Raw genomic sequence first — 27,980 nt, 5'->3', positions numbered from 1 at the left:
TAATTTTTGTATTTTTTGTAGAGATGGTTGATCTCCAACTCCTGGGCGCAACTCTTCCTCCTCCCTTCTCCTCCCAAAGTCCTGGGATTACAGGCCTGAGCCACTGTGTCTGGCCTTTGCTTTATTTCACACAGAAGAACATCCTCTAGGCTCATTCATGTTGCTAATGATAAGATTTCTTTCTTTTTCAAGGCTGAATAGGATTCTATGGGATATATGTACCTATATATATAGATAGATAGATATACATTTATTATTATTGTTTTGGGGGGGATATGGTTTCGCTCGTGTTCCCCAGGCTGGAGTGCAGTGGCATGATTTCGGCTCACTACAACCTCTGCCTCCCAGGCTGAAGTGATTCTCCTGCCTTAGCTGAGATTAAAGGCATGTCCCATCATGTGCGGCCAATTTTGTGTTTCTAGGAGAGATGGGTTTTCACCATGTTGGCCAGGCTGGTCTCGAACTCCAACAATTCTACTTCAACTATTTATTGGATACAAATATTTATGTGTGAGAAACAAGATTTTCAAGAGTGAAAGATTTAAAAACGACTTAATTGTATATCAGTAAGAGGCTGGCTAACTAAATCAGAGTACGTTCATCCTTACAGAAGAATACTATGCAGCTAGAACAAAACCAAATGGAGGAAACTCTTCCAAATGGTAACTTGGAATGATGTTCAAGACTTATTGTAAAATAAGTTTACAGTAAGGTGTAAGGTACCTTATGGCAAAATTCTCTCAGAAATGTGAGTGTGGATTTCAAGTCATCCCAGTCCTAGAACATTGTGCTCTTTAGAGATGCCATACCTGTCGTTCCCTTTGTAATATCAAAGCAGTAATATCTTCTCTGGAGGCTTGTTGGGTGAATTTAATGGAAGAAAGTTAAGGAGGTACCAGAACCATTGCTGTTTCCCCTCCATAGCCCTGCCACCCACTAAAGAAATTTGGATGAGATTACTTAATGATTTCCCATTAAGTTGTATTTCCAAATATCATGATTACCATTTGAATGTAGTTGGTATGGAGCTTCGTGAGTGTGTGCTTCGTTTATTATGCATCACGTTCAGCTCCTTGTTATTTGCTTCCTAGTTATCATAGTAAAACTCTACTCCTCTACTCCGAGGAGCCCCTACCATCCGTATCGTCACTTTCCGGCCCAGCACTCTTCATGCTCGTTCGTTTAAAGCATTCTACATTGGTCAAATGAATCTTGGAAGGCAAAAGCTACTGAATTTAGCGAGTTTGTGGAGGCGTTCCCACCGGTCAGCCAGGTGGAGTTCCACACACCCGATGACTGCACAACTCCTATAAGGCAGCAATATGCTGCAAACCCAGACGGCCACTCTTCTCACCCCTCGTCCCTTTGCTGTTCTGGATAATGAGGTCAATAGTCACCTAGGCAACTGCAAAACAAACTGAAATGGAGAAAGGCCTTCCGGCTGGTGACTAGCCGAGGTCCACCTGGCCCCAATAAGCTGCTGAACAAGAAGGGCTGCCAGAAATTTCCCCCTAGGGAATTTGGTGGAGACGAAGACCTGCTCACTGGACAATGGTTCCTCCCAGGATACCCCCAAGCTGAAGAAGCGGGCTCTGAGCCACCCCCTTTCACCCTCCTTTTCCCCACCCTGGCCTGGTGAAGGTGCGCGTCAGGATGTGGACTACTGAGCCCTAAAGAAATAAGTCATTCCACTTTGACCCCACGGAGGATTGCCTGTGCGGATCTTCAACGAGTCTACCAGTGTCTAGACACGGGAGCAGTTCTGTCTGGCACAGCAGCTCCCTCAAGGAAGACAAGAGTGAGGAGAAAGGAAACTCAAGTCTGACCATTCTGTCCTGGGAGACAAGAGGAGGATCTCATCTCTCATCTTTCCAAGCAAGGCAACGAGACTTTCTCTCATCTTTCCAAGCAAGGCAAGGAGACTTTTTCTCATGAGGAAACAAAAAGAAGTTGGAAGGAACGAAACCAGCCTGGAAGGTGAATTCCTAAGGATTGCCCATTGAAACTGACAAAATGGCCTTTGTTTGATGAGAGGAATGAGCAGAGCATTGATGTGGTCAAAAAGGACTCGAGTGAGACTTTCCCAGCATGTTTCTACCAAAGCTTTGTCTAAGTTTCGCAAAACACTCTCCTAATAAGCAGATGTTTGGCTCTTCAGAAAGTCAACATGCAAAATGCCTTGAGCGTCCCATAACACTGATGCCATGAAGTTGCCTTTGGACTGCCCTCCTTTTCCTTTGACTGGACCACTGCCATCTCTTGGTAGCCATCGCTTTGATGACGCTTTGTCTTCAGGATCATATTGGCAAAGCCATGTTCCAAATTCCGGTTACAATTTGTCAAACAGGTGCCCCAGGATCGTGATCCCTCCTGTTGAAAATTTCCACTGATAGCTCTCGTCGTCACTGCAGCTGATCTGGGCACAATGGTTTTCACAGCCACTGCAGGATTCATCTTCCACATCTTCTCATCTCTTCTTGAAACAAGCCATACCTCCGTAAAGAGTTGATTTCTTTGGGCTAGTGTCCTTAGAAGCTTTTCTTCAAACATCAATGATTTCTTCATTCTTCCATCCAAGCTTCACCGTCAATTGAATGTTTGCTCTTGCTGCAATTTTAGCGGAATTCAAGTTGCACTGATAGGAGGCCTTTTCAGTGGATGTCTCATCCTTCTTAGTGCCTCCAATGAGATCCAGTTCAGAAAGGTTGTAAGAAGTTAGTACATGTTTATTTTAGTGAAAACGAATTGAAATCCATGCATAGATTTCTCACCATGTACATTTTCTATGAACTTTCGGAAGACCCCCTGTACTGAATATTGCCCAAATCCTGGGAGAGAAGTGGATGCGGTCCACTTCCTGTCTTCAGTTTGCCCACAGTGGAGGAGTGCACAGAGCAGGGAAAGGCAACCCCAGAGAGAGGCATGCCCTCCAGCATGCAGCAGACTGCTGGCCCAGTCCTGGCTCCATGGGCTGCTGTGTGGGCCCAGCAAGCTGACCAACCTCCCTGAACCTTAATTTAATCCTAGGTAGCCCAATTCCACTCGCTATTATAGGACTGCTGTGCAGGGACAGTCAATTAACTTAAGAAAAGGAACCTAGCTCCAAGGTTGGCAACCGGGAATTCCAGTTGATTCCATGGGCGGACCCCCTGAGGAATTCCCAAGCTGAAGTCTCGTGGAAGATGAGGTTCAGTGTGACTAGACTGAAGCACCAATCCAATGAAGGGGAAGTCCCACCCACTCTGCCCTGTGCCTGTATAAAGGTGAGGCGGGGCGGCCGCGCCACTCATTGAAGCCGCCAGTTGGGAGAGGAGCAGAGCCAGGCCGGTGCTCCCGAAGGCAGCAAGATGTTGCGAGCCACAGCTCCCTGCTGGTTCCCACCTGCATACCCAGAAGCTAAGAAGGTGGCCGAGGAGGCGGCCCACGAGGCAAGCCGCCATTTGGGAGAGGAGCAGAGCCAGGTCGGTGTTGCCGAAGGCAGCAAGATGTTGCGAGCCACAGCTCCCTGCTGGTTCCCACCTGCATGCCCAGAAGCCAAGAAGGTGGCCGAGGAGGCGGCCCTCGAGGCAAGCCGCCAGTTGGGAGAGGAGCAGAGCCAGGCCGGTGCTCCCGAAGGCAGCAAGATGTTGCGAGCCACAGCTCCCTGCTGGTTCCCACCTGCATACCCAGAAGCTAAGAAGGTGGCCGAGGAGGCGCCCCACGAGGCAAGCCGCCATTTGGGAGTGGAGCAGAGCCAGGTCGGTGTTCCCGAAGGCAGCAAGATGTTGCGAGCCACAGCTCCCTGCTGGTTCCCTCCTGCATACCCAGAAGCCAAGAAGGTGGCCGAGGAGGCGGCCCTCGAGGCTCCAGAATTCCCACTGCCCTCTCATCAGCCTGCCCAGAGCTTCGGGCTCTGCGTGCCCCAGATGCACAACCAGGCCTCAGCACTCGTGGACATCCGGGCGGAGCCCCAGAATAGGGGTCCGGCGGTGCCCCCAGCGTGGCCCAAGATGGCGACGGAGGCGTGGTACTTCCCCGCGCAGAGGGGGTCGGCCTGCTGCTTGCCAGCCGCCCCAAGGCTGACAGAGAGGCCCGGTGGAGTCCGCATCTCAGCCCCCAGGGAGAGGAAGAGGATCGCCCACTTTCCCAGCCCCTGCTTGGTCGCAGGTCGCACCGATGCCAAGAGAACCCGGGTGGCCGGCAGCAGCCAACGCTCCAATGGCTCCAGGGTCGGCACACAGCCACGGAAGACTGGTCGCAACAGACGGGGGAGGGCATGCAAGACCTCCACCACACTCAGCTCTAAGCGAATCGTCCGTCGTCCATCCTTACCGACTTGGAAGAAACCCATTATCCTCCGAAGGTCTCGCTGCCAAGTCCCCACCGTCATCCGCCGAGGCTATCTCCAACTGTTCACCAAAGAGTGTCTCAAGTTCTGCGCCTCCAAGCAGGAGGCCGAGGAGAAGGCGCTGAACGAGGAGAAGGTGGCCTACGACTGCAGCCCCAACAAGAACATGTACCTGAATGTGGTCCTGAACACCCTCAAGAGACTGAAGGGCCTGACCCCCAGCTCCATGCCGGGCCTCAGCAGGGCCGCCCTGTACAGCCGCCTCCAGGAGTTCCTGCTCACCCAGGACCAGCTCAAGGAGAACGGCTACCCCTTCCCGCACCCCGAGCGGCCCGGAGTCGCCGTCCTCTTCACTGGCCAGGGGAAGGGGCCCGGCGACTCCTCCTGCAGGGTCTGCTGCCGTTGTGGCACCGACTACCTGGTGTCCTCCTCGGGCCGCTGTCTACGCGACCAGTTGTGTTATTATCACTGGGGGCGGGTCCGCTCCAGCCAAGTGGCTGCAGGCCGGGTTAGCCAGTACACCTGCTGTGCAGCTGCTCCTGGCTCAGTGGGCTGCCAGGTGGCAAAGCAGCACGTGCGGGACGGCCGCAAGGAGAGCCTCCATGGCTTCGTGAAGACCTTCAAGAAAGAGTTTTCCACAGACGCTTATCCAGGAATCTACGCCTTGGACTGTGAGATGTGCTACACCACGCATGGCCTGGAGCTGACCCGCGTCACCGTGGTGGACGCCGACATGCAAGTGGTGTACGACACCTTCGTCAAGCCCGACAACGAGATCGTGGACTACAACACCAGGTTTTCTGGAGTGACCGAGGCCGACGTCGCCAAGACGAGCGTCACGTTGCCCGAAGTCCAAGCCATCCTGCTGAGCTTTTTCAGCGCCCAAACCATCCTCATCGGGCACAGCCTGGAGAGCGATCTGCTGGCCCTCAAGCTGATCCACAGCACCGTGGTGGACACGGCCGTGCTCTTCCCGCACTACCTGGGTTTCCCCTACAAGCGTTCCCTCAGGAATCTCGCGGCCGACTACCTGGGACAGATCATCCAGGACAGCCAGGACGGCCACAACTCCAGCGAGGACGCAAACGCCTGCCTGCAGCTGGCGATGTGGAAGGTTCGACAGCGCGCCCAGATCCAGCCACGCCACCGGTCCGCCTCTCCCGCCGCCCTGGCCTGTCCTGAGCCCCAGGCCTCTTCCCAAACGGCCATCGATCCCGAGAGCTAGCCCTGTCCACCTCGCCGCAAAGCGAAAGAAACTGGAGCAGCCGGCGGCAGGAGAGGGCAAAAAGCCAAGACTAACCCCGACCCCGGACTCCCAGTCCCCCGGAGTCCCTGCCGCGGGCCGTCGTCCCTGTCCCCATCCCTCTGCCCCTCCCAGACCTCTGTCCTTCCACCAATGGGCTCCCCGAGGCCCCAGCCGCCACTCCCAGTCCCCGGAGACCCTGCCGCCGCCCCTGGCGCCTGTGCCCATCCCTCTGCCCCTCCCAGACCTCTGGCCTTCCACCACTAGCCTCCCCCAGCCCACCTGGACTTCCCCGGCATCTGACAACAAGGCCAGCCCCCAGGCCCACCAGCCTCCTGATCGTCTTCGTTCTTGGGCCTCTTCCCCTTCTGTGGGGCTGTCTGAACCTCCCCTCCCCCACCCGATTTTTCCCCCGCCCCCGGGGCAGGCGCAGAATAAATGTCTGTATGAAGTTAAAAATTAAAAATAAAAAAAAAGCTAAAAACAACTGAAAGTCCTTTGCTTTCGAATGTGCGCTTACCTGGTTTTCTCTAGAGGCACCACTGTGAGGTGGCTCAAGCGCTTAGGCTCTGGAGTTAGACATCTGGGTTCCCATTCCAATTCCACCACTTACTAGCTTTGTCATATTGGACGCATAACTTTTTTGCGCTTCTACTTCTTGATCTTTCAAGTGTCATCAGAAGATAATTAGACACCCACACAATAGCAATGGGAGATTTTAACACCCCACCGTCAACATGAAACAGATCAACGAGACAGAAAGTTGAAAAGGATATCCAGGAACTGAACTTAGCTCTGCACCAAGCAGACCGAATAGACATCTACATTAACTCTCCACCCCAAATCAACAGAATATACATTCTTCTCAGCACCACATTACACTTATTCCAAAACTGACCACATAGTTGGAAGGAAAGCACTCCTCCGCAAATGCAAAACAACAGAAATTACAACCAACTGTCTCTCAGACCACAGGGCAGTCAAACTGGACCTCAGGATGAAGAAACTCACTCAAAACCGCTCAACTACACGGAAACGGAGCAATCTGCTCCTGAGTGACTACTGGGTACATAGCGAAATGAAGACAGAATAAAGATGTTCTTTGAAACCAATGAGAACAAAGACACAACATACCAGAATCTCTGGGATACATTGAAAGCAGTGTGTAGAGGGAAACATAGCATTAAATGCCCACAAGAGAAAGCAGGAAAGATCTAAAATGGACACCCTCACGTCCCAATTCAAAGAACCAGGGAAGCAAGAGCAAACACAATGTCTGAATCAGTCAGTCAACTTCCAACAGGGCTCCAAGAGAGAATGAACCACCATGCCTCTTTAAATCCACGTTTCTATTTGGAATCTTCAATGAGAGATGAGACACTAAGCAGCTAGTTTTGGTGGAATGGCTGATTTTCTCAATGTTTTCGGTGTGTGAGTGTGTGTGTGTGTGTGTATGTATAGATAACTAAATTAAACTGATAATCTGGATGCTTACATTTCCATTCATTTAATTTGTGTATGTGAGCCCACGCACACGTATATACACACACACTAACACTTCCAGAACACTGACTTAGTGAAGAACTGGATTTCCAGTGTGTCAGACAAATTTCAGAAAGCGCTGAAGAAGGGCATTTCTGATGGATTTCACCGTTCCTGGAATTTTACTTTCCTTTATAACTTGGAGTTCTTCTCTGGAGATTTAATAGATAAAAGTCTTTTGCAGTGTACGTTATTTCATTTTATTTTTATAATTTATTTAAATTGTCATTTTAAATTGACAAATAAAAATGATATATATTTATGGTGTACAACATGATGTTTCATATATGTATACATTGTGGAATGACACAAAAATCAAGCTAATTAACACATTCGTTTCCTCACATACTGATTTTATGGTGATGAGAACATGTTTCAAATCTACTCTGATAGCACATTTCAAGTATACAGTACATAGTTACCCACTGTCGTTGCCGTGCTGTTCAACATATCTCTAGAACTATTCGTATCTGAAATTTTGTATCATTAGACTAACATCTCCCAATCCCTCCCCGGCCCCTGCCTCGGGTAAGCAGCGTTCTGCTCTCTACGACTCTGAGTTCCACTTTTTTACATTGCACATAGAAGTGAGATCGTGCAGTATTTGTATTTCTGTGTTTGCTTTTTAAAACTTTATGATGTATTGATGTATTTTTTCAGACAGTGTCGGAGTCTGTCACCAAGGCTGGAGTACAGTGACACAAACACGGCTCACCACGGCCTCCACCTCCCGGGGTCAAGAGATCCTCCCACTTCAGCCTCCTGAGTAGCTAGGACTACAGGTGTCCAACACCACACCTGGCTAATTTTTGTATTTTTTGTAGAGATGGTTGATCTCCAACTCCTGGGCGCAACTCTTCCTCCTCCCTTCTCCTCCCAAAGTCCTGGGATTACAGGCCTGAGCCACTGTGTCTGGCCTTTGCTTTATTTCACACAGTAGAACATCCTCTAGGCTCATTCATGTTGCTAATGATAAGATTTCTTTCTTTTTCAAGGCTGAATAGGATTCTATGGGATATATGTACCTATATATATAGATAGATAGATATACATTTATTATTATTGTTTTGGGGGGGATATGGTTTCGCTCGTGTTCCCCAGGCTGGAGTGCAGTGGCATGATTTCGGCTCACTACAACCTCTGCCTCCCAGGCTGAAGTGATTCTCCTGCCTTAGCTGAGATTAAAGGCATGTCCCATCATGTGCGGCCAATTTTGTGTTTCTAGGAGAGATGGGTTTTCACCATGTTGGCCAGGCTGGTCTCGAACTCCAACAATTCTACTTCAACTATTTATTGGATACAAATATTTATGTGTGAGAAACAAGATTTTCAAGAGTGAAAGATTTAAAAACGACTTAATTGTATATCAGTAAGAGGCTGGCTAACTAAATCAGAGTACGTTCATCCTTACAGAAGAATACTATGCAGCTAGAACAAAACCAAATGGAGGAAACTCTTCCAAATGGTAACTTGGAATGATGTTCAAGACTTATTGTAAAATAAGTTTACAGTAAGGTGTAAGGTACCTTATGGCAAAATTCTCTCAGAAATGTGTGTGTGGATTTCAAGTCATCCCAGTCCTAGAACATTGTGCTCTTTAGAGATGCCATACCTGTCTTTCCCTTTGTAATATCAAAGCAGTAATATCTTCTCTGGAGGCTTGTTGGGTGAATTTAATGGAAGAAAGTTAAGGAGGTACCAGAACCATTGCTGTTTCCCCTCCATAGCCCTGCCACCCACTAAAGAAATTTGGATGAGATTACTTAATGATTTCCCATTAAGTTGTATTTCCAAATATCATGATTACCATTTGAATGTAGTTGGTATGGAGCTTCGTGAGTGTGTGCTTCGTTTATTATGCATCACGTTCAGCTCCTTGTTATTTGCTTCCTAGTTATCATAGTAAAACTCTACTCCTCTACTCCGAGGAGCCCCTACCATCCGTATCGTCACTTTCCGGCCCAGCACTCTTCATGCTCGTTCGTTTAAAGCATTCTACATTGGTCAAATGAATCTTGGAAGGCAAAAGCTACTGAATTTAGCGAGTTTGTGGAGGCGTTCCCACCGGTCAGCCAGGTGGAGTTCCACACACCCGATGACTGCACAACTCCTATAAGGCAGCAATATGCTGCAAACCCAGACGGCCACTCTTCTCACCCCTCGTCCCTTTGCTGTTCTGGATAATGAGGTCAATAGTCACCTAGGCAACTGCAAAACAAACTGAAATGGAGAAAGGCCTTCCGGCTGGTGACTAGCCGAGGTCCACCTGGCCCCAATAAGCTGCTGAACAAGAAGGGCTGCCAGAAATTTCCCCCTAGGGAATTTGGTGGAGACGAAGACCTGCTCACTGGACAATGGTTCCTCCCAGGATACCCCCAAGCTGAAGAAGCGGGCTCTGAGCCACCCCCTTTCACCCTCCTTTTCCCCACCCTGGCCTGGTGAAGGTGCGCGTCAGGATGTGGACTACTGAGCCCTAAAGAAATAAGTCATTCCACTTTGACCCCACGGAGGATTGCCTGTGCGGATCTTCAACGAGTCTACCAGTGTCTAGACACGGGAGCAGTTCTGTCTGGCACAGCAGCTCCCTCAAGGAAGACAAGAGTGAGGAGAAAGGAAACTCAAGTCTGACCATTCTGTCCTGGGAGACAAGAGGAGGATCTCATCTCTCATCTTTCCAAGCAAGGCAACGAGACTTTCTCTCATCTTTCCAAGCAAGGCAAGGAGACTTTTTCTCATGAGGAAACAAAAAGAAGTTGGAAGGAACGAAACCAGCCTGGAAGGTGAATTCCTAAGGATTGCCCATTGAAACTGACAAAATGGCCTTTGTTTGATGAGAGGAATGAGCAGAGCATTGATGTGGTCAAAAAGGACTCGAGTGAGACTTTCCCAGCATGTTTCTACCAAAGCTTTGTCTAAGTTTCGCAAAACACTCTCCTAATAAGCAGATGTTTGGCTCTTCAGAAAGTCAACATGCAAAATGCCTTGAGCGTCCCATAACACTGATGCCATGAAGTTGCCTTTGGACTGCCCTCCTTTTCCTTTGACTGGACCACTGCCATCTCTTGGTAGCCATCGCTTTGATGACGCTTTGTCTTCAGGATCATATTGGCAAAGCCATGTTCCAAATTCCGGTTACAATTTGTCAAACAGGTGCCCCAGGATCGTGATCCCTCCTGTTGAAAATTTCCACTGATAGCTCTCGTCGTCACTGCAGCTGATCTGGGCACAATGGTTTTCACAGCCACTGCAGGATTCATCTTCCACATCTTCTCATCTCTTCTTGAAACAAGCCATACCTCCGTAAAGAGTTGATTTCTTTGGGCTAGTGTCCTTAGAAGCTTTTCTTCAAACATCAATGATTTCTTCATTCTTCCATCCAAGCTTCACCGTCAATTGGATGTTTGCTCTTGCTGCAATTTTAGCGGAATTCAAGTTGCACTGATAGGAGGCCTTTTCAGTGGATGTCTCATCCTTCTTAGTGCCTCCAATGAGATCCAGTTCAGAAAGGTTGTAAGAAGTTAGTACATGTTTATTTTAGTGAAAACGAATTGAAATCCATGCATAGATTTCTCACCATGTACATTTTCTATGAACTTTCGGAAGACCCCCTGTACTGAATATTGCCCAAATCCTGGGAGAGAAGTGGATGCGGTCCACTTCCTGTCTTCAGTTTGCCCACAGTGGAGGAGTGCACAGAGCAGGGAAAGGCAACCCCAGAGATAGGCATGCCCTCCAGCATGCAGCAGACTGCTGGCCCAGTCCTGGCTCCATGGGCTGCTGTGTGGGCCCAGCAAGCTGACCAACCTCCCTGAACCTTAATTTAATCCTAGGTAGCCCAATTCCACTCGCTATTATAGGACTGCTGTGCAGGGACAGTCAATTAACTTAAGAAAAGGAACCTAGCTCCAAGGTTGGCAACCGGGAATTCCAGTTGATTCCATGGGCGGACCCCCTGAGGAATTCCCAAGCTGAAGTCTCGTGGAAGATGAGGTTCAGTGTGACTAGACTGAAGCACCAATCCAATGAAGGGGAAGTCCCACCCACTCTGCCCTGTGCCTGTATAAAGGTGAGGCGGGGCGGCCGCGCCACTCATTGAAGCCGCCAGTTGGGAGAGGAGCAGAGCCAGGCCGGTGCTCCCGAAGGCAGCAAGATGTTGCGAGCCACAGCTCCCTGCTGGTTCCCACCTGCATACCCAGAAGCTAAGAAGGTGGCCGAGGAGGCGGCCCACGAGGCAAGCCGCCATTTGGGAGAGGAGCAGAGCCAGGTCGGTGTTGCCGAAGGCAGCAAGATGTTGCGAGCCACAGCTCCCTGCTGGTTCCCACCTGCATGCCCAGAAGCCAAGAAGGTGGCCGAGGAGGCGGCCCTCGAGGCAAGCCGCCAGTTGGGAGAGGAGCAGAGCCAGGCCAGTGCTCCCGAAGGCAGCAAGATGTTGCGAGCCACAGCTCCCTGCTGGTTCCCACCTGCATACCCAGAAGCTAAGAAGGTGGCCGAGGAGGCGCCCCACGAGGCAAGCCGCCATTTGGGAGTGGAGCAGAGCCAGGTCGGTGTTCCCGAAGGCAGCAAGATGTTGCGAGCCACAGCTCCCTGCTGGTTCCCTCCTGCATACCCAGAAGCCAAGAAGGTGGCCGAGGAGGCGGCCCTCGAGGCTCCAGAATTCCCACTGCCCTCTCATCAGCCTGCCCAGAGCTTCGGGCTCTGCGTGCCCCAGATGCACAACCAGGCCTCAGCACTCGTGGACATCCGGGCGGAGCCCCAGAATAGGGGTCCGGCGGTGCCCCCAGCGTGGCCCAAGATGGCGACGGAGGCGTGGTACTTCCCCGCGCAGAGGGGGTCGGCCTGCTGCTTGCCAGCCGCCCCAAGGCTGACAGAGAGGCCCGGTGGAGTCCGCATCTCAGCCCCCAGGGAGAGGAAGAGGATCGCCCACTTTCCCAGCCCCTGCTTGGTCGCAGGTCGCACCGATGCCAAGAGAACCCGGGTGGCCGGCAGCAGCCAACGCTCCAATGGCTCCAGGGTCGGCACACAGCCACGGAAGACTGGTCGCAACAGACGGGGGAGGGCATGCAAGACCTCCACCACACTCAGCTCTAAGCGAATCGTCCGTCGTCCATCCTTACCGACTTGGAAGAAACCCATTATCCTCCGAAGGTCTCGCTGCCAAGTCCCCACCGTCATCCGCCGAGGCTATCTCCAACTGTTCACCAAAGAGTGTCTCAAGTTCTGCGCCTCCAAGCAGGAGGCCGAGGAGAAGGCGCTGAACGAGGAGAAGGTGGCCTACGACTGCAGCCCCAACAAGAACATGTACCTGAATGTGGTCCTGAACACCCTCAAGAGACTGAAGGGCCTGACCCCCAGCTCCATGCCGGGCCTCAGCAGGGCCGCCCTGTACAGCCGCCTCCAGGAGTTCCTGCTCACCCAGGACCAGCTCAAGGAGAACGGCTACCCCTTCCCGCACCCCGAGCGGCCCGGAGTCGCCGTCCTCTTCACTGGCCAGGGGAAGGGGCCCGGCGACTCCTCCTGCAGGGTCTGCTGCCGTTGTGGCACCGACTACCTGGTGTCCTCCTCGGGCCGCTGTCTACGCGACCAGTTGTGTTATTATCACTGGGGGCGGGTCCGCTCCAGCCAAGTGGCTGCAGGCCGGGTTAGCCAGTACACCTGCTGTGCAGCTGCTCCTGGCTCAGTGGGCTGCCAGGTGGCAAAGCAGCACGTGCGGGACGGCCGCAAGGAGAGCCTCCATGGCTTCGTGAAGACCTTCAAGAAAGAGTTTTCCACAGACGCTTATCCAGGAATCTACGCCTTGGACTGTGAGATGTGCTACACCACGCATGGCCTGGAGCTGACCCGCGTCACCGTGGTGGACGCCGACATGCAAGTGGTGTACGACACCTTCGTCAAGCCCGACAACGAGATCGTGGACTACAACACCAGGTTTTCTGGAGTGACCGAGGCCGACGTCGCCAAGACGAGCGTCACGTTGCCCGAAGTCCAAGCCATCCTGCTGAGCTTTTTCAGCGCCCAAACCATCCTCATCGGGCACAGCCTGGAGAGCGATCTGCTGGCCCTCAAGCTGATCCACAGCACCGTGGTGGACACGGCCGTGCTCTTCCCGCACTACCTGGGTTTCCCCTACAAGCGTTCCCTCAGGAATCTCGCGGCCGACTACCTGGGACAGATCATCCAGGACAGCCAGGACGGCCACAACTCCAGCGAGGACGCAAACGCCTGCCTGCAGCTGGCGATGTGGAAGGTTCGACAGCGCGCCCAGATCCAGCCACGCCACCGGTCCGCCTCTCCCGCCGCCCTGGCCTGTCCTGAGCCCCAGGCCTCTTCCCAAACGGCCATCGATCCCGAGAGCTAGCCCTGTCCACCTCGCCGCAAAGCGAAAGAAACTGGAGCAGCCGGCGGCAGGAGAGGGCCAGAAGCCAAGACTAACCCCGACCCCGGACTCCCAGTCCCCCGGAGTCCCTGCCGCGGGCCGTCGTCCCTGTCCCCATCCCTCTGCCCCTCACAGACCTCTGTCCTTCCACCAATGGGCTCCCCGAGGCCCCAGCCGCCACTCCCAGTCCCCGGAGACCCTGCCGCCGCCCCTGGCGCCTGTGCCCATCCCTCTGCCCCTCCCAGACCTCTGGCCTTCCACCACTAGCCTCCCCCAGCCCACCTGGACTTCCCCGGCCTCTGACAACAAGGCCAGCCCCCAGGCCCACCAGCCTCCTGATCGTCTTCGTTCTTGGGCCTCTTCCCCTTCTGTGGGGCTGTCTGAACCTCCCCTCCCCCACCCGATTTTTCCCCCGCCCCCGGGGCAGGCGCAGAATAAATGTCTGTATGAAGTTAAAAATTAAAAATAAAAAAAAAGCTAAAAACAACTGAAAGTCCTTTGCTTTCGAATGTGCGCTTACCTGGTTTTCTCTAGAGGCACCACTGTGAGGTGGCTCAAGCGCTTAGGCTCTGGAGTTAGACATCTGGGTTCCCATTCCAATTCCACCACTTGCTAGCTTTGTCATATTGGACGCATAACTTTTTTGCGCTTCTACTTCTTGATCTTTCAAGTGTCATCAGAAGATAATTAGACACCCACACAATAGCAATGGGAGATTTTAACACCCCACCGTCAACATGAAACAGATCAATGAGACAGAAAGTTGAAAAGGATATCCAGGAACTGAACTTAGCTCTGCACCAAGCAGACCGAATAGACATCTACATTAACTCTCCACCCCAAATCAACAGAATATGCATTCTTCTCAGCACCACATCACACTTATTCCAAAACTGACCACATAGTTGGAAGGAAAGCACTCCTCCGCAAATGCAAAACAACAGAAATTACAACCAACTGTCTCTCAGACCACAGGGCAGTCAAACTGGACCTCAGGATGAAGAAACTCACTCAAAACCGCTCAACTACACGGAAACGGAGCAATCTGCTCCTGAGTGACTACTGGGTACATAGCGAAATGAAGACAGAATAAAGATGTTCTTTGAAACCAATGAGAACAAAGACACAACATACCAGAATCTCTGGGATACATTGAAAGCAGTGTGTAGAGGGAAACATAGCATTAAATGCCCACAAGAGAAAGCAGGAAAGATCTAAAATGGACACCCTCACGTCCCAATTCAAAGAACCAGGGAAGCAAGAGCAAACACAATGTCTGAATCAGTCAGTCAACTTCCAACAGGGCTCCAAGAGAGAATGAACCACCATGCCTCTTTAAATCCACGTTTCTATTTGGAATCTTCAATGAGAGATGAGACACTAAGCAGCTAGTTTTGGTGGAATGGCTGATTTTGTCAATGTTTTCGGTGTGTGAGTGTGTGTGTGTGTGTGTATGTATAGATAACTAAATTAAACTGATAATCTGCATGCTTACATTTCCATTCATTTAATTTGTGTATGTGAGCCCACGCACACGTATATACACACACACTAACACTTCCAGAACACTGACTTAGTGAAGAACTGGATTTCCAGTGTGTCAGACAAATTTCAGAAAGCGCTGAAGAAGGGCATTTCTGATGGATTTCACCGTTCCTGGAATTTTACTTTCCTTTATAACTTCGAGTTCTTCTCTGGAGATTTAATAGATAAAAGTCTTTTGCAGTGTACGTTATTTCATTTTATTTTTATAATTTATTTAAATTGTCATTTTAAATTGACAAATAAAAATGATATATATTTATGGTGTACAACATGATGTTTCATATATGTATACATTGTGGAATGACACAAAAATCAAGCTAATTAACACATTCGTTTCCTCACATACTGATTTTATGGTGATGAGAACATGTTTCAAATCTACTCTGATAGCACATTTCAAGTATACAGTACATAGTTACCCACTGTCGTTGCCGTGCTGTTCAACATATCTCTAGAACTATTCGTATCTGAAATTTTGTATCATTAGACTAACATCTCCCAATCCCTCCCCGGCCCCTGCCTCGGGTAAGCAGCGTTCTGCTCTCTACGACTCTGAGTTCCACTTTTTTACATTGCACATAGAAGGGAGATCGTGCAGTATTTGTATTTCTGTGTTTGCTTTTTAAAACTTTATGATGTATTGATGTATTTTTTCAGACAGTGTCGGAGTCTGTCACCAAGGCTGGAGTACAGTGACACAAACACGGCTCACCACGGCCTCCACCTCCCGGGGTCAAGAGATCCTCCCACTTCAGCCTCCTGAGTAGCTAGGACTACAGGCGTCCAACACCACACCTGGCTAATTTTTGTATTTTTTGTAGAGATGGTTGATCTCCAACTCCTGGGCGCAACTCTTCCTCCTCCCTTCTCCTCCCAAAGTCCTGGGATTACAGGCCTGAGCCACTGTGTCTGGCCTTTGCTTTATTTCACACAGAAGAACATCCTCTAGGCTCATTCATGTTGCTAATGATAAGATTTCTTTCTTTTTCAAGGCTGAATAGGATTCTATGGGATATATGTACCTATATATATAGATAGATAGATATACATTTATTATTATTGTTTTGGGGGGGATATGGTTTCGCTCGTGTTCCCCAGGCTGGAGTGCAGTGGCATGATTTCGGCTCACTACAACCTCTGCCTCCCAGGCTGAAGTGATTCTCCTGCCTTAGCTGAGATTAAAGGCATGTCCCATCATGTGCGGCCAATTTTGTGTTTCTAGGAGAGATGGGTTTTCACCATGTTGGCCAGGCTGGTCTCGAACTCCAACAATTCTACTTCAACTATTTATTGGATACAAATATTTATGTGTGAGAAACAAGATTTTCAAGAGTGAAAGATTTAAAAACGACTTAATTGTATATCAGTAAGAGGCTGGCTAACTAAATCAGAGTACGTTCATCCTTACAGAAGAATACTATGCAGCTAGAACAAAACCAAATGGAGGAAACTCTTCCAAATGGTAACTTGGAATGATGTTCAAGACTTATTGTAAAATAAGTTTACAGTAAGGTGTAAGGTACCTTATTGCAAAATTCTCTCAGAAATGTGAGTGTGGATTTCAAGTCATCCCAGTCCTAGAACATTGTGCTCTTTAGAGATGCCATACCTGTCGTTCCCTTTGTAATATCAAAGCAGTAATATCTTCTCTGGAGGCTTGTTGGGTGAATTTAATGGAAGAAAGTTAAGGAGGTACCAGAACCATTGCTGTTTCCCCTCCATAGCCCTGCCACCCACTAAAGAAATTTGGATGAGATTACTTAATGATTTCCCATTAAGTTGTATTTCCAAATATCATGATTACCATTTGAATGTAGTTGGTATGGAGCTTCGTGAGTGTGTGCTTCGTTTATTATGCATCACGTTCAGCTCCTTGTTATTTGCTTCCTAGTTATCATAGTAAAACTCTACTCCTCTACTCCGAGGAGCCCCTACCATCCGTATCGTCACTTTCCGGCCCAGCACTCTTCATGCTCGTTCGTTTAAAGCATTCTACATTGGTCAAATGAATCTTGGAAGGCAAAAGCTACTGAATTTAGCGAGTTTGTGGAGGCGTTCCCACCGGTCAGCCAGGTGGAGTTCCACACACCCGATGACTGCACAACTCCTATAAGGCAGCAATATGCTGCAAACCCAGACGGCCACTCTTCTCACCCCTCGTCCCTTTGCTGTTCTGGATAATGAGGTCAATAGTCACCTAGGCAACTGCAAAACAAACTGAAATGGAGAAAGGCCTTCCGGCTGGTGACTAGCCGAGGTCCACCTGGCCCCAATAAGCTGCTGAACAAGAAGGGCTGCCAGAAATTTCCCCCTAGGGAATTTGGTGGAGACGAAGACCTGCTCACTGGACAATGGTTCCTCCCAGGATACCCCCAAGCTGAAGAAGCGGGCTCTGAGCCACCCCCTTTCACCCTCCTTTTCCCCACCCTGGCCTGGTGAAGGTGCGCGTCAGGATGTGGACTACTGAGCCCTAAAGAAATAAGTCATTCCACTTTGACCCCACGGAGGATTGCCTGTGCGGATCTTCAACGAGTCTACCAGTGTCTAGACACGGGAGCAGTTCTGTCTGGCACAGCAGCTCCCTCAAGGAAGACAAGAGTGAGGAGAAAGGAAACTCAAGTCTGACCATTCTGTCCTGGGAGACAAGAGGAGGATCTCATCTCTCATCTTTCCAAGCAAGGCAACGAGACTTTCTCTCATCTTTCCAAGCAAGGCAAGGAGACTTTTTCTCATGAGGAAACAAAAAGAAGTTGGAAGGAACGAAACCAGCCTGGAAGGTGAATTCCTAAGGATTGCCCATTGAAACTGACAAAATGGCCTTTGTTTGATGAGAGGAATGAGCAGAGCATTGATGTGGTCAAAAAGGACTCGAGTGAGACTTTCCCAGCATGTTTCTACCAAAGCTTTGTCTAAGTTTCGCAAAACACTCTCCTAATAAGCAGATGTTTGGCTCTTCAGAAAGTCAACATGCAAAATGCCTTGAGCGTCCCATAACACTGATGCCATGAAGTTGCCTTTGGACTGCCCTCCTTTTCCTTTGACTGGACCACTGCCATCTCTTGGTAGCCATCGCTTTGATGACGCTTTGTCTTCAGGATCATATTGGCAAAGCCATGTTCCAAATTCCGGTTACAATTTGTCAAACAGGTGCCCCAGGATCGTGATCCCTCCTGTTGAAAATTTCCACTGATAGCTCTCGTCGTCACTGCAGCTGATCTGGGCACAATGGTTTTCACAGCCACTGCAGGATTCATCTTCCACATCTTCTCATCTCTTCTTGAAACAAGCCATACCTCCGTAAAGAGTTGATTTCTTTGGGCTAGTGTCCTTAGAAGCTTTTCTTCAAACATCAATGATTTCTTCATTCTTCCATCCAAGCTTCACCGTCAATTGGATGTTTGCTCTTGCTGCAATTTTAGCGGAATTCAAGTTGCACTGATAGGAGGCCTTTTCAGTGGATGTCTCATCCTTCTTAGTGCCTCCAATGAGATCCAGTTCAGAAAGGTTGTAAGAAGTTAGTACATGTTTATTTTAGTGAAAACGAATTGAAATCCATGCATAGATTTCTCACCATGTACATTTTCTATGAACTTTCGGAAGACCCCCTGTACTGAATATTGCCCAAATCCTGGGAGAGAAGTGGATGCGGTCCACTTCCTGTCTTCAGTTTGCCCACAGTGGAGGAGTGCACAGAGCAGGGAAAGGCAACCCCAGAGAGAGGCATGCCCTCCAGCATGCAGCAGACTGCTGGCCCAGTCCTGGCTCCATGGGCTGCTGTGTGGGCCCAGCAAGCTGACCAACCTCCCTGAACCTTAATTTAATCCTAGGTAGCCCAATTCCACTCGCTATTATAGGACTGCTGTGCAGGGACAGTCAATTAACTTAAGAAAAGGAACCTAGCTCCAAGGTTGGCAACCGGGAATTCCAGTTGATTCCATGGGCGGACCCCCTGAGGAATTCCCAAGCTGAAGTCTCGTGGAAGATGAGGTTCAGTGTGACTAGACTGAAGCACCAATCCAATGAAGGGGAAGTCCCACCCACTCTGCCCTGTGCCTGTATAAAGGTGAGGCGGGGCGGCCGCGCCACTCATTGAAGCCGCCAGTTGGGAGAGGAGCAGAGCCAGGCCGGTGCTCCCGAAGGCAGCAAGATGTTGCGAGCCACAGCTCCCTGCTGGTTCCCACCTGCATACCCAGAAGCTAAGAAGGTGGCCGAGGAGGCGGCCCACGAGGCAAGCCGCCATTTGGGAGAGGAGCAGAGCCAGGTCGGTGTTGCCGAAGGCAGCAAGATGTTGCGAGCCACAGCTCCCTGCTGGTTCCCACCTGCATGCCCAGAAGCCAAGAAGGTGGCCGAGGAGGCGGCCCTCGAGGCAAGCCGCCAGTTGGGAGAGGAGCAGAGCCAGGCCGGTGCTCCCGAAGGCAGCAAGATGTTGCGAGCCACAGCTCCCTGCTGGTTCCCACCTGCATACCCAGAAGCTAAGAAGGTGGCCGAGGAGGCGCCCCACGAGGCAAGCCGCCATTTGGGAGTGGAGCAGAGCCAGGTCGGTGTTCCCGAAGGCAGCAAGATGTTGCGAGCCACAGCTCCCTGCTGGTTCCCTCCTGCATACCCAGAAGCCAAGAAGGTGGCCGAGGAGGCGGCCCTCGAGGCTCCAGAATTCCCACTGCCCTCTCATCAGCCTGCCCAGAGCTTCGGGCTCTGCGTGCCCCAGATGCACAACCAGGCCTCAGCACTCGTGGACATCCGGGCGGAGCCCCAGAATAGGGGTCCGGCGGTGCCCCCAGCGTGGCCCAAGATGGCGACGGAGGCGTGGTACTTCCCCGCGCAGAGGGGGTCGGCCTGCTGCTTGCCAGCCGCCCCAAGGCTGACAGAGAGGCCCGGTGGAGTCCGCATCTCAGCCCCCAGGGAGAGGAAGAGGATCGCCCACTTTCCCAGCCCCTGCTTGGTCGCAGGTCGCACCGATGCCAAGAGAACCCGGGTGGCCGGCAGCAGCCAACGCTCCAATGGCTCCAGGGTCGGCACACAGCCACGGAAGACTGGTCGCAACAGACGGGGGAGGGCATGCAAGACCTCCACCACACTCAGCTCTAAGCGAATCGTCCGTCGTCCATCCTTACCGACTTGGAAGAAACCCATTATCCTCCGAAGGTCTCGCTGCCAAGTCCCCACCGTCATCCGCCGAGGCTATCTCCAACTGTTCACCAAAGAGTGTCTCAAGTTCTGCGCCTCCAAGCAGGAGGCCGAGGAGAAGGCGCTGAACGAGGAGAAGGTGGCCTACGACTGCAGCCCCAACAAGAACATGTACCTGAATGTGGTCCTGAACACCCTCAAGAGACTGAAGGGCCTGACCCCCAGCTCCATGCCGGGCCTCAGCAGGGCCGCCCTGTACAGCCGCCTCCAGGAGTTCCTGCTCACCCAGGACCAGCTCAAGGAGAACGGCTACCCCTTCCCGCACCCCGAGCGGCCCGGAGGCGCCGTCCTCTTCACTGGCCAGGGGAAGGGGCCCGGCGACTCCTCCTGCAGGGTCTGCTGCCGTTGTGGCACCGACTACCTGGTGTCCTCCTCGGGCCGCTGTCTACGCGACCAGTTGTGTTATTATCACTGGGGGCGGGTCCGCTCCAGCCAAGTGGCTGCAGGCCGGGTTAGCCAGTACACCTGCTGTGCAGCTGCTCCTGGCTCAGTGGGCTGCCAGGTGGCAAAGCAGCACGTGCGGGACGGCCGCAAGGAGAGCCTCCATGGCTTCGTGAAGACCTTCAAGAAAGAGTTTTCCACAGACGCTTATCCAGGAATCTACGCCTTGGACTGTGAGATGTGCTACACCACGCATGGCCTGGAGCTGACCCGCGTCACCGTGGTGGACGCCGACATGCAAGTGGTGTACGACACCTTCGTCAAGCCCGACAACGAGATCGTGGACTACAACACCAGGTTTTCTGGAGTGACCGAGGCCGACGTCGCCAAGACGAGCGTCACGTTGCCCGAAGTCCAAGCCATCCTGCTGAGCTTTTTCAGCGCCCAAACCATCCTCATCGGGCACAGCCTGGAGAGCGATCTGCTGGCCCTCAAGCTGATCCACAGCACCGTGGTGGACACGGCCGTGCTCTTCCCGCACTACCTGGGTTTCCCCTACAAGCGTTCCCTCAGGAATCTCGCGGCCGACTACCTGGGACAGATCATCCAGGACAGCCAGGACGGCCACAACTCCAGCGAGGACGCAAACGCCTGCCTGCAGCTGGCGATGTGGAAGGTTCGACAGCGCGCCCAGATCCAGCCACGCCACCGGTCCGCCTCTCCCGCCGCCCTGGCCTGTCCTGAGCCCCAGGCCTCTTCCCAAACGGCCATCGATCCCGAGAGCTAGCCCTGTCCACCTCGCCGCAAAGCGAAAGAAACTGGAGCAGCCGGCGGCAGGAGAGGGCCAGAAGCCAAGACTAACCCCGACCCCGGACTCCCAGTCCCCCGGAGTCCCTGCCGCGGGCCGTCGTCCCTGTCCCCATCCCTCTGCCCCTCACAGACCTCTGTCCTTCCACCAATGGGCTCCCCGAGGCCCCAGCCGCCACTCCCAGTCCCCGGAGACCCTGCCGCCGCCCCTGGCGCCTGTGCCCATCCCTCTGCCCCTCCCAGACCTCTGGCCTTCCACCACTAGCCTCCCCCAGCCCACCTGGACTTCCCCGGCCTCTGACAACAAGGCCAGCCCCCAGGCCCACCAGCCTCCTGATCGTCTTCGTTCTTGGGCCTCTTCCCCTTCTGTGGGGCTGTCTGAACCTCCCCTCCCCCACCCGATTTTTCCCCCGCCCCCGGGGCAGGCGCAGAATAAATGTCTGTATGAAGTTAAAAATTAAAAATAAAAAAAAAGCTAAAAACAACTGAAAGTCCTTTGCTTTCGAATGTGCGCTTACCTGGTTTTCTCTAGAGGCACCACTGTGAGGTGGCTCAAGCGCTTAGGCTCTGGAGTTAGACATCTGGGTTCCCATTCCAATTCCACCACTTGCTAGCTTTGTCATATTGGACGCATAACTTTTTTGCGCTTCTACTTCTTGATCTTTCAAGTGTCATCAGAAGATAATTAGACACCCACACAATAGCAATGGGAGATTTTAACACCCCACCGTCAACATGAAACAGATCAATGAGACAGAAAGTTGAAAAGGATATCCAGGAACTGAACTTAGCTCTGCACCAAGCAGACCGAATAGACATCTACATTAACTCTCCACCCCAAATCAACAGAATATACATTCTTCTCAGCACCACATCACACTTATTCCAAAACTGACCACATAGTTGGAAGGAAAGCACTCCTCCGCAAATGCAAAACAACAGAAATTACAACCAACTGTCTCTCAGACCACAGGGCAGTCAAACTGGACCTCAGGATGAAGAAACTCACTCAAAACCGCTCAACTACACGGAAACGGAGCAATCTGCTCCTGAGTGACTACTGGGTACATAGCGAAATGAAGACAGAATAAAGATGTTCTTTGAAACCAATGAGAACAAAGACACAACATACCAGAATCTCTGGGATACATTGAAAGCAGTGTGTAGAGGGAAACATAGCATTAAATGCCCACAAGAGAAAGCAGGAAAGATCTAAAATGGACACCCTCACGTCCCAATTCAAAGAACCAGGGAAGCAAGAGCAAACACAATGTCTGAATCAGTCAGTCAACTTCCAACAGGGCTCCAAGAGAGAATGAACCACCATGCCTCTTTAAATCCACGTTTCTATTTGGAATCTTCAATGAGAGATGAGACACTAAGCAGCTAGTTTTGGTGGAATGGCTGATTTTGTCAATGTTTTCGGTGTGTGAGTGTGTGTGTGTGTGTGTATGTATAGATAACTAAATTAAACTGATAATCTGCATGCTTACATTTCCATTCATTTAATTTGTGTATGTGAGCCCACGCACACGTATATACACACACACTAACACTTCCAGAACACTGACTTAGTGAAGAACTGGATTTCCAGTGTGTCAGACAAATTTCAGAAAGCGCTGAAGAAGGGCATTTCTGATGGATTTCACCGTTCCTGGAATTTTACTTTCCTTTATAACTTCGAGTTCTTCTCTGGAGATTTAATAGATAAAAGTCTTTTGCAGTGTACGTTATTTCATTTTATTTTTATAATTTATTTAAATTGTCATTTTAAATTGACAAATAAAAATGATATATATTTATGGTGTACAACATGATGTTTCATATATGTATACATTGTGGAATGACACAAAAATCAAGCTAATTAACACATTCGTTTCCTCACATACTGATTTTATGGTGATGAGAACATGTTTCAAATCTACTCTGATAGCACATTTCAAGTATACAGTACATAGTTACCCACTGTCGTTGCCGTGCTGTTCAACATATCTCTAGAACTATTCGTATCTGAAATTTTGTATCATTAGACTAACATCTCCCAATCCCTCCCCGGCCCCTGCCTCGGGTAAGCAGCGTTCTGCTCTCTACGACTCTGAGTTCCACTTTTTTACATTGCACATAGAAGGGAGATCGTGCAGTATTTGTATTTCTGTGTTTGCTTTTTAAAACTTTATGATGTATTGATGTATTTTTTGAGACAGTGTCGGAGTCTGTCACCAAGGCTGGAGTACAGTGACACAAACACGGCTCACCACGGCCTCCACCTCCCGGGGTCAAGAGATCCTCCCACTTCAGCCTCCTGAGTAGCTAGGACTACAGGCGTCCAACACCACACCTGGCTAATTTTTGTATTTTTTGTAGAGATGGTTGATCTCCAACTCCTGGGCGCAACTCTTCCTCCTCCCTTCTCCTCCCAAAGTCCTGGGATTACAGGCCTGAGCCACTGTGTCTGGCCTTTGCTTTATTTCACACAGAAGAACATCCTCTAGGCTCATTCATGTTGCTAATGATAAGATTTCTTTCTTTTTCAAGGCTGAATAGGATTCTATGGGATATATGTACCTATATATATAGATAGATAGATATACATTTATTATTATTGTTTTGGGGGGGATATGGTTTCGCTCGTGTTCCCCAGGCTGGAGTGCAGTGGCATGATTTCGGCTCACTACAACCTCTGCCTCCCAGGCTGAAGTGATTCTCCTGCCTTAGCTGAGATTAAAGGCATGTCCCATCATGTGCGGCCAATTTTGTGTTTCTAGGAGAGATGGGTTTTCACCATGTTGGCCAGGCTGGTCTCGAACTCCAACAATTCTACTTCAACTATTTATTGGATACAAATATTTATGTGTGAGAAACAAGATTTTCAAGAGTGAAAGATTTAAAAACGACTTAATTGTATATCAGTAAGAGGCTGGCTAACTAAATCAGAGTACGTTCATCCTTACAGAAGAATACTATGCAGCTAGAACAAAACCAAATGGAGGAAACTCTTCCAAATGGTAACTTGGAATGATGTTCAAGACTTATTGTAAAATAAGTTTACAGTAAGGTGTAAGGTACCTTATGGCAAAATTCTCTCAGAAATGTGAGTGTGGATTTCAAGTCATCCCAGTCCTAGAACATTGTGCTCTTTAGAGATGCCATACCTGTCGTTCCCTTTGTAATATCAAAGCAGTAATATCTTCTCTGGAGGCTTGTTGGGTGAATTTAATGGAAGAAAGTTAAGGAGGTACCAGAACCATTGCTGTTTCCCCTCCATAGCCCTGCCACCCACTAAAGAAATTTGGATGAGATTACTTAATGATTTCCCATTAAGTTGTATTTCCAAATATCATGATTACCATTTGAATGTAGTTGGTATGGAGCTTCGTGAGTGTGTGCTTCGTTTATTATGCATCACGTTCAGCTCCTTGTTATTTGCTTCCTAGTTATCATAGTAAAACTCTACTCCTCTACTCCGAGGAGCCCCTACCATCCGTATCGTCACTTTCCGGCCCAGCACTCTTCATGCTCGTTCGTTTAAAGCATTCTACATTGGTCAAATGAATCTTGGAAGGCAAAAGCTACTGAATTTAGCGAGTTTGTGGAGGCGTTCCCACCGGTCAGCCAGGTGGAGTTCCACACACCCGATGACTGCACAACTCCTATAAGGCAGCAATATGCTGCAAACCCAGACGGCCACTCTTCTCACCCCTCGTCCCTTTGCTGTTCTGGATAATGAGGTCAATAGTCACCTAGGCAACTGCAAAACAAACTGAAATGGAGAAAGGCCTTCCGGCTGGTGACTAGCCGAGGTCCACCTGGCCCCAATAAGCTGCTGAACAAGAAGGGCTGCCAGAAATTTCCCCCTAGGGAATTTGGTGGAGACGAAGACCTGCTCACTGGACAATGGTTCCTCCCAGGATACCCCCAAGCTGAAGAAGCGGGCTCTGAGCCACCCCCTTTCACCCTCCTTTTCCCCACCCTGGCCTGGTGAAGGTGCGCGTCAGGATGTGGACTACTGAGCCCTAAAGAAATAAGTCATTCCACTTTGACCCCACGGAGGATTGCCTGTGCGGATCTTCAACGAGTCTACCAGTGTCTAGACACGGGAGCAGTTCTGTCTGGCACAGCAGCTCCCTCAAGGAAGACAAGAGTGAGGAGAAAGGAAACTCAAGTCTGACCATTCTGTCCTGGGAGACAAGAGGAGGATCTCATCTCTCATCTTTCCAAGCAAGGCAACGAGACTTTCTCTCATCTTTCCAAGCAAGGCAAGGAGACTTTTTCTCATGAGGAAACAAAAAGAAGTTGGAAGGAACGAAACCAGCCTGGAAGGTGAATTCCTAAGGATTGCCCATTGAAACTGACAAAATGGCCTTTGTTTGATGAGAGGAATGAGCAGAGCATTGATGTGGTCAAAAAGGACTCGAGTGAGACTTTCCCAGCATGTTTCTACCAAAGCTTTGTCTAAGTTTCGCAAAACACTCTCCTAATAAGCAGATGTTTGGCTCTTCAGAAAGTCAACATGCAAAATGCCTTGAGCGTCCCATAACACTGATGCCATGAAGTTGCCTTTGGACTGCCCTCCTTTTCCTTTCACTGGACCACTGCCATCTCTTGGTAGCCATCGCTTTGATGACGCTTTGTCTTCAGGATCATATTGGCAAAGCCATGTTCCAAATTCCGGTTACAATTTGTCAAACAGGTGCCCCAGGATCGTGATCCCTCCTGTTGAAAATTTCCACTGATAGCTCTCGTCGTCACTGCAGCTGATCTGGGCACAATGGTTTTCACAGCCACTGCAGGATTCATCTTCCACATCTTCTCATCTCTTCTTGAAACAAGCCATACCTCCGTAAAGAGTTGATTTCTTTGGGCTAGTGTCCTTAGAAGCTTTTCTTCAAACATCAATGATTTCTTCATTCTTCCATCCAAGCTTCACCGTCAATTGGATGTTTGCTCTTGCTGCAATTTTAGCGGAATTCAAGTTGCACTGATAGGAGGCCTTTTCAGTGGATGTCTCATCCTTCTTAGTGCCTCCAATGAGATCCAGTTCAGAAAGGTTGTAAGAAGTTAGTACATGTTTATTTTAGTGAAAACGAATTGAAATCCATGCATAGATTTCTCACCATGTACATTTTCTATGAACTTTCGGAAGACCCCCTGTACTGAATATTGCCCAAATCCTGGGAGAGAAGTGGATGCGGTCCACTTCCTGTCTTCAGTTTGCCCACAGTGGAGGAGTGCACAGAGCAGGGAAAGGCAACCCCAGAGAGAGGCATGCCCTCCAGCATGCAGCAGACTGCTGGCCCAGTCCTGGCTCCATGGGCTGCTGTGTGGGCCCAGCAAGCTGACCAACCTCCCTGAACCTTAATTTAATCCTAGGTAGCCCAATTCCACTCGCTATTATAGGACTGCTGTGCAGGGACAGTCAATTAACTTAAGAAAAGGAACCTAGCTCCAAGGTTGGCAACCGGGAATTCCAGTTGATTCCATGGGCGGACCCCCTGAGGAATTCCCAAGCTGAAGTCTCGTGGAAGATGAGGTTCAGTGTGACTAGACTGAAGCACCAATCCAATGAAGGGGAAGTCCCACCCACTCTGCCCTGTGCCTGTATAAAGGTGAGGCGGGGCGGCCGCGCCACTCATTGAAGCCGCCAGTTGGGAGAGGAGCAGAGCCAGGCCGGTGCTCCCGAAGGCAGCAAGATGTTGCGAGCCACAGCTCCCTGCTGGTTCCCACCTGCATACCCAGAAGCTAAGAAGGTGGCCGAGGAGGCGGCCCACGAGGCAAGCCGCCATTTGGGAGAGGAGCAGAGCCAGGTCGGTGTTGCCGAAGGCAGCAAGATGTTGCGAGCCACAGCTCCCTGCTGGTTCCCACCTGCATGCCCAGAAGCCAAGAAGGTGGCCGAGGAGGCGGCCCTCGAGGCAAGCCGCCAGTTGGGAGAGGAGCAGAGCCAGGCCGGTGCTCCCGAAGGCAGCAAGATGTTGCGAGCCACAGCTCCCTGCTGGTTCCCACCTGCATACCCAGAAGCTAAGAAGGTGGCCGAGGAGGCGCCCCACGAGGCAAGCCGCCATTTGGGAGTGGAGCAGAGCCAGGTCGGTGTTCCCGAAGGCAGCAAGATGTTGCGAGCCACAGCTCCCTGCTGGTTCCCTCCTGCATACCCAGAGGCCAAGAAGGTGGCCGAGGAGGCGGCCCTCGAGGCTCCAGAATTCCCACTGCCCTCTCATCAGCCTGCCCAGAGCTTCGGGCTCTGCGTGCCCCAGATGCACAACCAGGCCTCAGCACTCGTGGACATCCGGGCGGAGCCCCAGAATAGGGGTCCGGCGGTGCCCCCAGCGTGGCCCAAGATGGTGACGGAGGCGTGGTACTTCCCCGCGCAGAGGGGGTCGGCCTGCTGCTTGCCAGCCGCCCCAAGGCTGACAGAGAGGCCCGGTGGAGTCCGCATCTCAGCCCCCAGGGAGAGGAAGAGGATCGCCCACTTTCCCAGCACCTGCTCGGTCGCAGGTCGCACCGATGCCAAGAGAACCCGGGTGGCCGGCAGCAGCCAACGCTCCAATGGCTCCAGGGTCGGCACACAGCCACGGAAGACTGGT

This window comes from Pongo abelii, chromosome 7, assembly GCF_028885655.2.
Source record: "Pongo abelii isolate AG06213 chromosome 7, NHGRI_mPonAbe1-v2.0_pri, whole genome shotgun sequence".
Lineage (NCBI taxonomy): Eukaryota > Metazoa > Chordata > Mammalia > Primates > Hominidae > Pongo > Pongo abelii.
This window is presented reverse-complemented; position numbering follows the sequence as displayed.